This window comes from Ailuropoda melanoleuca, chromosome 12, assembly GCF_002007445.2.
Source record: "Ailuropoda melanoleuca isolate Jingjing chromosome 12, ASM200744v2, whole genome shotgun sequence".
NCBI classification, from domain to species: domain Eukaryota; kingdom Metazoa; phylum Chordata; class Mammalia; order Carnivora; family Ursidae; genus Ailuropoda; species Ailuropoda melanoleuca.
Genome location: NC_048229.1, coordinates 12,687,152 through 12,694,172, shown reverse-complemented (window position 1 = coordinate 12,694,172; position 7,021 = coordinate 12,687,152). Strand labels below are relative to the sequence as shown.

The 7,021-nt window shown below is 49.8% G+C and overlaps 1 non-coding gene across 1 annotated transcript; it reads left to right on the top strand.

Annotated features, from left to right (window-relative positions):
• The first annotated feature begins 347 nt into the window (after nucleotides 1-347).
• LOC117795371 lies at nucleotides 348-451 on the top strand. Its single transcript, XR_004619338.1, has one exon. It is a non-coding gene; the product is annotated as a U6 spliceosomal RNA (small nuclear RNA).
• The last annotated feature ends 6,570 nt before the right edge of the window (nucleotides 452-7,021 follow it).

Genomic DNA, 7,021 nt, shown 5'->3' with positions numbered 1-7,021 from the left:
CTGCACAGACTGAGGGCTTATTGTGTGCCCGCTGTGCGACAACTGCAGGACGAGGCACTCATCAGTATTACCATTTGACCGAGGGAGAAACTGAGGCTGGGGGGAGGACAGGAACATTCACGTGGAGTCACACAGATGGCAAAGCCAGGTTTCAAGCTCGAGGCCCCAACCACATCCAGTACCCCGCTCAGACTCATCATGGCTGCATCTGATCATGCACGGGGCACCTCTTCGGTGCCGCGTGGGTAAAGTTTGTCCTCCTAATACTTCTGTATCTACTTGGGCGTCTATTAGAGAAACAGAGGTTTCCTACTTACAGTCATTTCCTTTTAAAATAAACTTACCGAGTCTTCCCTTTGGCAGGACATAGATGAAAATCGGAACACTGTAGAGATTAGCATGGACCCTGCCCAAGGATAACACACAAATTTGTGAAGCCTTCCAGATTTTCACCTGTTATATCACTTACATCTCAACAGAATAAATAAATAAAATACACTCATTTATCAGCATTATTCACAATAGCAGAAAGGTAGAAACAGCTCAGATGCCCATCAACAGATGAATGGAGAAACAAAATGTGGTCTATCCATGACTATTGCTCATCCATAAAAAGCATCGAAGTACTGATAGCATTGCATGAACCTAGAGAAGAGGATGCTGAGTGAAAGGAGCCTGTCACGAAAGGCCACACACTATATGATTCCACTTACGGGAAATGTCCAGAAGAGACAGCCCTGTAGAGACAGACAGTAGATTAGTGGTTGCCAGGGCCTGGGGGAGGTGGGCATGGGGACCACCTGCTTTGTGGGCATGGGGTTTTATTTTGGGGGGGATGGAAGTGTTTGGGGACCAGACAGGGGTGACGGCTTTACAACCCTGCAGTGGTACGAAATGCCCCTGGATTGTTCACCTCAAAATGGTTGCTTTTATGTTCTGTCCTGTTCACATTAATAATTAAAAAATTAAGTTTAGAGAAGGAAATTAGTTTACTTAAAAGATTAATTTACTTAAAGCAGACTGTGAAGTACATTGTAGCACAGGGGGCATGCAGATGTGGGGAAAATCGTGCAGGCGGTACTTGGAACTGATGGCGCCGTGTATTATGCCATGAAGAGCGCAAGGCATCCCCTTAAGGGCCGAGTCTGGCAGAGTCTGCATCTTGCCCTCCTTTGTGTTTTTTTTTTTCCCCCTGCAGCCAGCTCAGTGCTTAAGAAATACTTGTTGAGTTCAGCTCAGCCCGGCTCAGCCCGGCTTAGTTAATTGAGTTAAGGCGAGCTGAGTAGTACTGAATGCACCAGCTGGCTGGCCTGGAGGAGATCCAAGTTGAAGATGTTACGAATCACACTAATTCAATAAGCTGCTGCAAGGTAGTCTCAGTAATGAGACCGCGTGCCTTTCCTACCTGACTTACCCGTGTTCCGCCGGCACCTGATGAGCCGTGCCCACGCCGTAATATAATATCTGTCCCTGGAATCCCCTGTGTGTGTTTGCTGAAGACACGAAGCAGAGAGTGTGGGAGAAAAGGAAGAACACAGTGCTCCTCAGACTCGGCCGGAAGCGCATGGGTGGTGGAAGGAAGGGCCTGAATGAAGCAGAGAACTTGTCTGTGTCCAGGTGCGGTGACAGTCTACATCTTCCTTGTCCAAAGCACCCATCGCGCATCTAGTGTATAAATGTAAGAGCTCATGCACTTGACTCTGATCGCCTGATTTGGAAGCCTTCTGAGGATCTTGAAGAAATTAATTCATCTCTCTGCAGCTCTGTCTCCTCACCTGTAAAATGAGGGTGATAATAGTACCGACCGTTACAGGGGGATGGGAGGACTTAATGAAATGATACCTGTCAAGCACTGAGCACACAGTTCCGGGAACAACATCCGTGCTCCGAAAGGTTAGTTGTGATTAGCGGTGGCCAGCGCTGCGCAAAGGTGCGTGTGAAATACGCGGCCGGGCTGGTGCGCGGAGACCACCTCTGCAGACGCGAGAGCACAGAGCAGAATGGTTAGTTGTTTGTAAACATCCTAACCAGAAGCACATGGCTTACTCATGTAGGTGCTTCTGGAACGAAGATGTAAGCTCCCAGAACAAGGAGGTAGGAGCAGGGATCTGGCTGTTGTTCTCCCTTCTGGCAGGATCCTACCTACAAAGTGAGTCCCCAGCGGCTGCCTGTACCCAGAGACTAGAAAAAAAGCTGCACAGAGCTTCCCTCTTTCTGCTCCACTCTGGGAATCCACTCCGTTAGTGTGAAAGTCTGCATCCTCGGCTTATAAATCAGTCCTGTCTGGCCGGGGTGCGTGTTGTGGTCTCAGCCCCCGGATCTCTAACCCACCTGCACGGCTGCAGGTGGAAAGGGCAGGAGGTGGGCATCCAGAGGTGTGATTTCTCAGGTTCACCATGCACTGTGCTGCTGCATGGTCTTGGTCAACTTCCTGCCTCTTTCTGAGCTATTGTTCCTCATTTATGAATGAGTGAGAGGGCAAGGGTTGCCGAAAAATCACTGATTTCAAGCCTTAAAAATATGAGGAGATATTTCTTTAGATGAAAGCGTCCAAGGGAACTGAATGTACAAACAGACACAAGAATAGCTGCATGGTTGAAAGAGAGACCAAAAGAGCGGTCCTATAGGCACCCATCCGTCACCCATCCTCCTTGCTCCCCTCCGCTGTCTTCCTCCCTCCTCCAGCTCCCAAGATGCACATTCTGAAACCTGCTGACTAGAAGGAATTCATGTGGCAGGATTGGGCTAGAGCGTTAGGGGTCCCCGAGGTGGTCTCCATGAAGGTAGGGGCAGATCTGCATTCAGGTCTGCCTGCTGCCCACCCGGCATTCATTCCTCCTCCTGATAAGAGCACCCCGGTATTCTTTGGGGACCCACTCACTCTCACTCCATGCATGTGGTTTGGCTATGCTTCGTCAGTGAGCATGTGACTGGGGCCTGGGCAATCAGATTATTCTGTTCCCCTTGCCATACTCATTGGTTTAGCAACAGGCAGCTGAACCTGTCAGACCCCACCAGACCTAACCCTGGGACTTTCACAGGGGCAACCACGAGAAAGCTTGGATTTGACTTCAGGACAGTGTACAACAGGTGGAGAGAGCCAATCTAAAAATGAAACCAAGGCAGGAAAAAGCAGAGCCAAAGAGATGAAGAGAGGGAAATTCTTGAAGACTTAATTGAGGGCCTAGACCCTGCCATGCCTGAAGCTAATACAGCTCTTGCTCCTATCAGTTAAATCATCCAGTGTGTTTTTGATCTGGCTTAAGTCCATTTAAGATAGGAGCTTGTCACTTTGCAACTGAAACCTCCTGACCAATACACACAGGCAAGTTATTTATCCACATAAGTTTCAGTTTTCTCATCTACTAAGTGTCTCTAAAAAGCTCTAAACCTCACCTTTAAGCGGATCTATAAACATATATCACAGCAGCAGGACATGAGCAATAGTGGACAGTCTTGAATATGTCTTAGTTCTAAGAAAAGCAAAGCCAAATCCACTTTATTCTCTCAATGAGGGTGGGGGTGGGGGGAGCAACAGAAAAATAAATGTCCATTACAAACAGGAATGGAGAAAGCAGGGGAAGGCCCCAGATTAACCAGCAAATGCCATGTAGGAGTGCATGAGGCCCTGATTTTGGATTTTTCAGTTAGACTGGAGTGGTCAGCAGAGGGCTTAGGTTCCTGCAGTTCTGGAGGAGGGAAACCCCCCGTCATATAAGCCCCCAGGCTCTTGAGGCTAGGGAAAATCTAGGGGAACCGTTGCGATGAATTTGAGAGCAGAAAGTTCAGAGGCCTGAGCTCCGCAGCTATGGGTGAGCTGCTGATGGTCCCTTGCAGATCACAGCCAACTTCGCGCATGTGGCCAAATATCCCTAAACAGACAGGCTGGCCTTCTGTGGCTCGGGAGAGCTGTTCCCGGGGAATGCCACCTCAGAACACCCTTGTGGTCTGCTCCAGAACGCTTGAAATCGAAAGCCCAGAGCTCCCCTTGTCACAGCCGCGGCACAGAAATACCACCAAGGGGGGGATTTCCCACGGAATTTTTTGCAACCACTCAAATGTTTCATTTCCCATTGTTTGCCAGCCCCTCTTGGAGCCTCAACTGTCAAAGCAGCAGCAGACACAGGCTGCTTTTCCCCCAGGATCCCACAGTGCTTGCTCTTGCTTCCCCTCCGTGTTGGGAAGCTGGTGTTGGTCGGATATTATCGGCTCGGCCAGGGAATAAGGTCTGTTAGTCAACTAGTGAAGCAAGTCAGCAGAGGGAATACCCAGCTCTACCCAGCCCACCTGCTGGGGAGGCAGAGCTCTGTGCCATCCCCCTGGTTATTGTTATGATCAGGGCGACTAATAATTATATTTATAGAAAGAAATCCCTTCCACAAATCCAAAGCACTTGACCAAAATATATGACGCAGCTGTTAATTTTTCGCTTTTTAAATATGAGCCCGACACATTTTTTCCCCCTGACTCAGCGTGTTTTAATGGAATTCTGAGTTGTATTCCATACATCAGTGTGTAGAAAAGATCAGCTTTATTGATTGACTGCAAAGCATCTGTTTCAGGCAGACACCTTGCTAGGCGCTCTGGGGACTCGAACACGAATGAGGGGTCGCTGCCCATCGTAAGGAGCCCATCGTTGAGGGAGGTGTGGAGATTTCAAGGCAACATGGCATGCACGGACGATGGGGAGTTTGTTCGGGGGATGTTGGTCTGAGGGGTGAATAGGAGTAGCCAGAAGGATGTGCACGTGCTCTGTCACCAGTTGGCACTATCTGAATACATGTAGTAGGCATCACCCTGGGCCCCTAGACAAGGGTGGGCATGTGTGGAATAGCCTGATTCCATGAGATCAGTAATGGTGAGGATACCTGTAAACATCCCTTCACCAGGACCCGCCCCCTTCACAACAGAGGTTGCTCCCATGATGAATTCATTTACGTAGCCATTCATTCATTCATTCATTCATCCATCTACTAAAGCCACAAATATGAATGGATTTCTTTGGAATGTTCCAAATAGACACTAGTCTGAGGGCAGCCGTTAAGTGAATGCATAAAATAATAAAGAAATGTATGATACAGAAACAACCGGATTACACATGTGAGAATCTGCCTCCCCCCACTTTACTGATCTCCTACTTTATGCCAAGTGCTGCACCAGCTACAAATTTGAGTCAACACATTGTGCAACAAAACTCTGAAGACCAACCAGAACTCCCGATGGAAGAGGTGACAGGGGCACACTCCAGCTTGCGTGGCACCATCTACAGCCATGGACACTCTGGATCCTGCCAGCAAGACGGAGGCAGGCAGGTTAGGAGCTGCTCTCTTCACTTTGCAAGGCAGGAATGCAAGGCTCAGAGAGGTAAAGGGACAGAGCCTGTCTGAGGTCACACAGCTAGATAGACCAGGATCGCTGTGTCTACTCTTACAATGATGGCAACAGAAGTAGAGCGAAATGGCCATTTTATTTCCCCCAAATCCCACTATGTGTCCTTGCAGGGGACACAAAAGTGCATAATTCCACCTGGGAGGGAAACTTGAGATCTCGAGACAACTGAGTCTCAGAAAGAAGAGATTGGGAGATTTTAACACAGGACAAGAATTCCAAGGCATCTCTCTTCTAATGGGACCTCTCCTCCCTGCCTCCCGAGTGGGTGGGTCTTAGGCTGGATCTGAAGTCACCAGGACTAACATTTATCCACACCTCTGATATCCCAGACATCAGAGTATTCCTGTGAAGAGGGTATTAAGACTCCCATTTTCCAAATAAGGAGGTTGAATCCCAGACCACACTCAACTAGGCAGTAGCAGAAGCAGAATTCCAGCTCTGGTCGGTGCGATCTGAGCCCCGGAACCTGTGGATCGTCCGTGGAGTATCTGACACCCAGAGCTGCCTCCCCCAGGGGGCCTAGGAGTTCCCGCAGCAGGATGCTGGTGGGGCGGGCCTGGGGAAGCAGAGGCCCAGCGCAGGGGGCTGAGGCTGCACTGTTGCCTGGGAGTACGGCCCATCCCGCCCACTTTTTAACATGGTGGCATCCCTGACAGACACCCTTGTCCTTTTCCTGTGCTGGCCATCGTAACACAATAAATAAAGCCTTAGAGTAACGTGACCTGAGCCAGGCAGTAAATGATGGCACTGTCAGTTGTACGCGACTGTTGAAACAAACACAGACTGTAATCATCGCGCTGTACTGGGAGAAAGACATTTGGCAAATGAGATTCCATTTTCACATTGGTTTGTGCTGAGCATATAAATTTCCTGCGGGCCGGCCAGCGTTGGGGATGTGTAATTGATTGCCTGCATTATAATAAACAAGCCGTGACAGGTGATCATTCATCATATTCCGCTGAACGTTCCAGCACACCAGCAAACGAAGGAAGAGAGGGAACGCGCGAGCGAGGGGAGAGGAGAGGAGGAGTCTGGGGGAGGGGTGGGGGTCGGAAAGACCGAGTATTCCCGACAGACTGAAAGCCAGGGAAGGGGCGGGGGAGAGCATCCGCAGAGCGGGCTCGGGGAAAGTGAAAGCAATTACTATAATTCTTTTGATTATCTAATTTGTTCTTTCTGGTCTTCGTTGTAGGACCCTCCCCCCACCCCACTCCAACATAGGAGGTCCCCCTCGGGGACTCGGGAAGACACAGAGAATGCTCCTCCCAAGATTGAGGGAGGAAGGGGAAAGGCGAGGTGGGGGAGGGGCCGCGTCTAGTTGTAACCGGAGTAGATACATTCGGGAAAACCTCGGGAGGAGGGTGTGTGCGTGCGTGTGTGTGTGTGTGCGCGCGCGCTCGCGCGTGTGTGCCGGACTCAGCTTCGCTGCTGCGCTGTGATGCCGCCAATCAGAGAGGAAGGGACCAGTCTCTTTAAATAAAAAATTTTAAAGGGTGTTTGAAAAACACACACGCACACACACAAACGAAAAGTTCCTTTTATTAGAGAGGACAGAATCCAAGTTGGCATGGGATCTGTTTCCAGAAGCCTGTCAAACGGTGCTCTCTCTCCTCCCCCTCCCCCCCCCCCG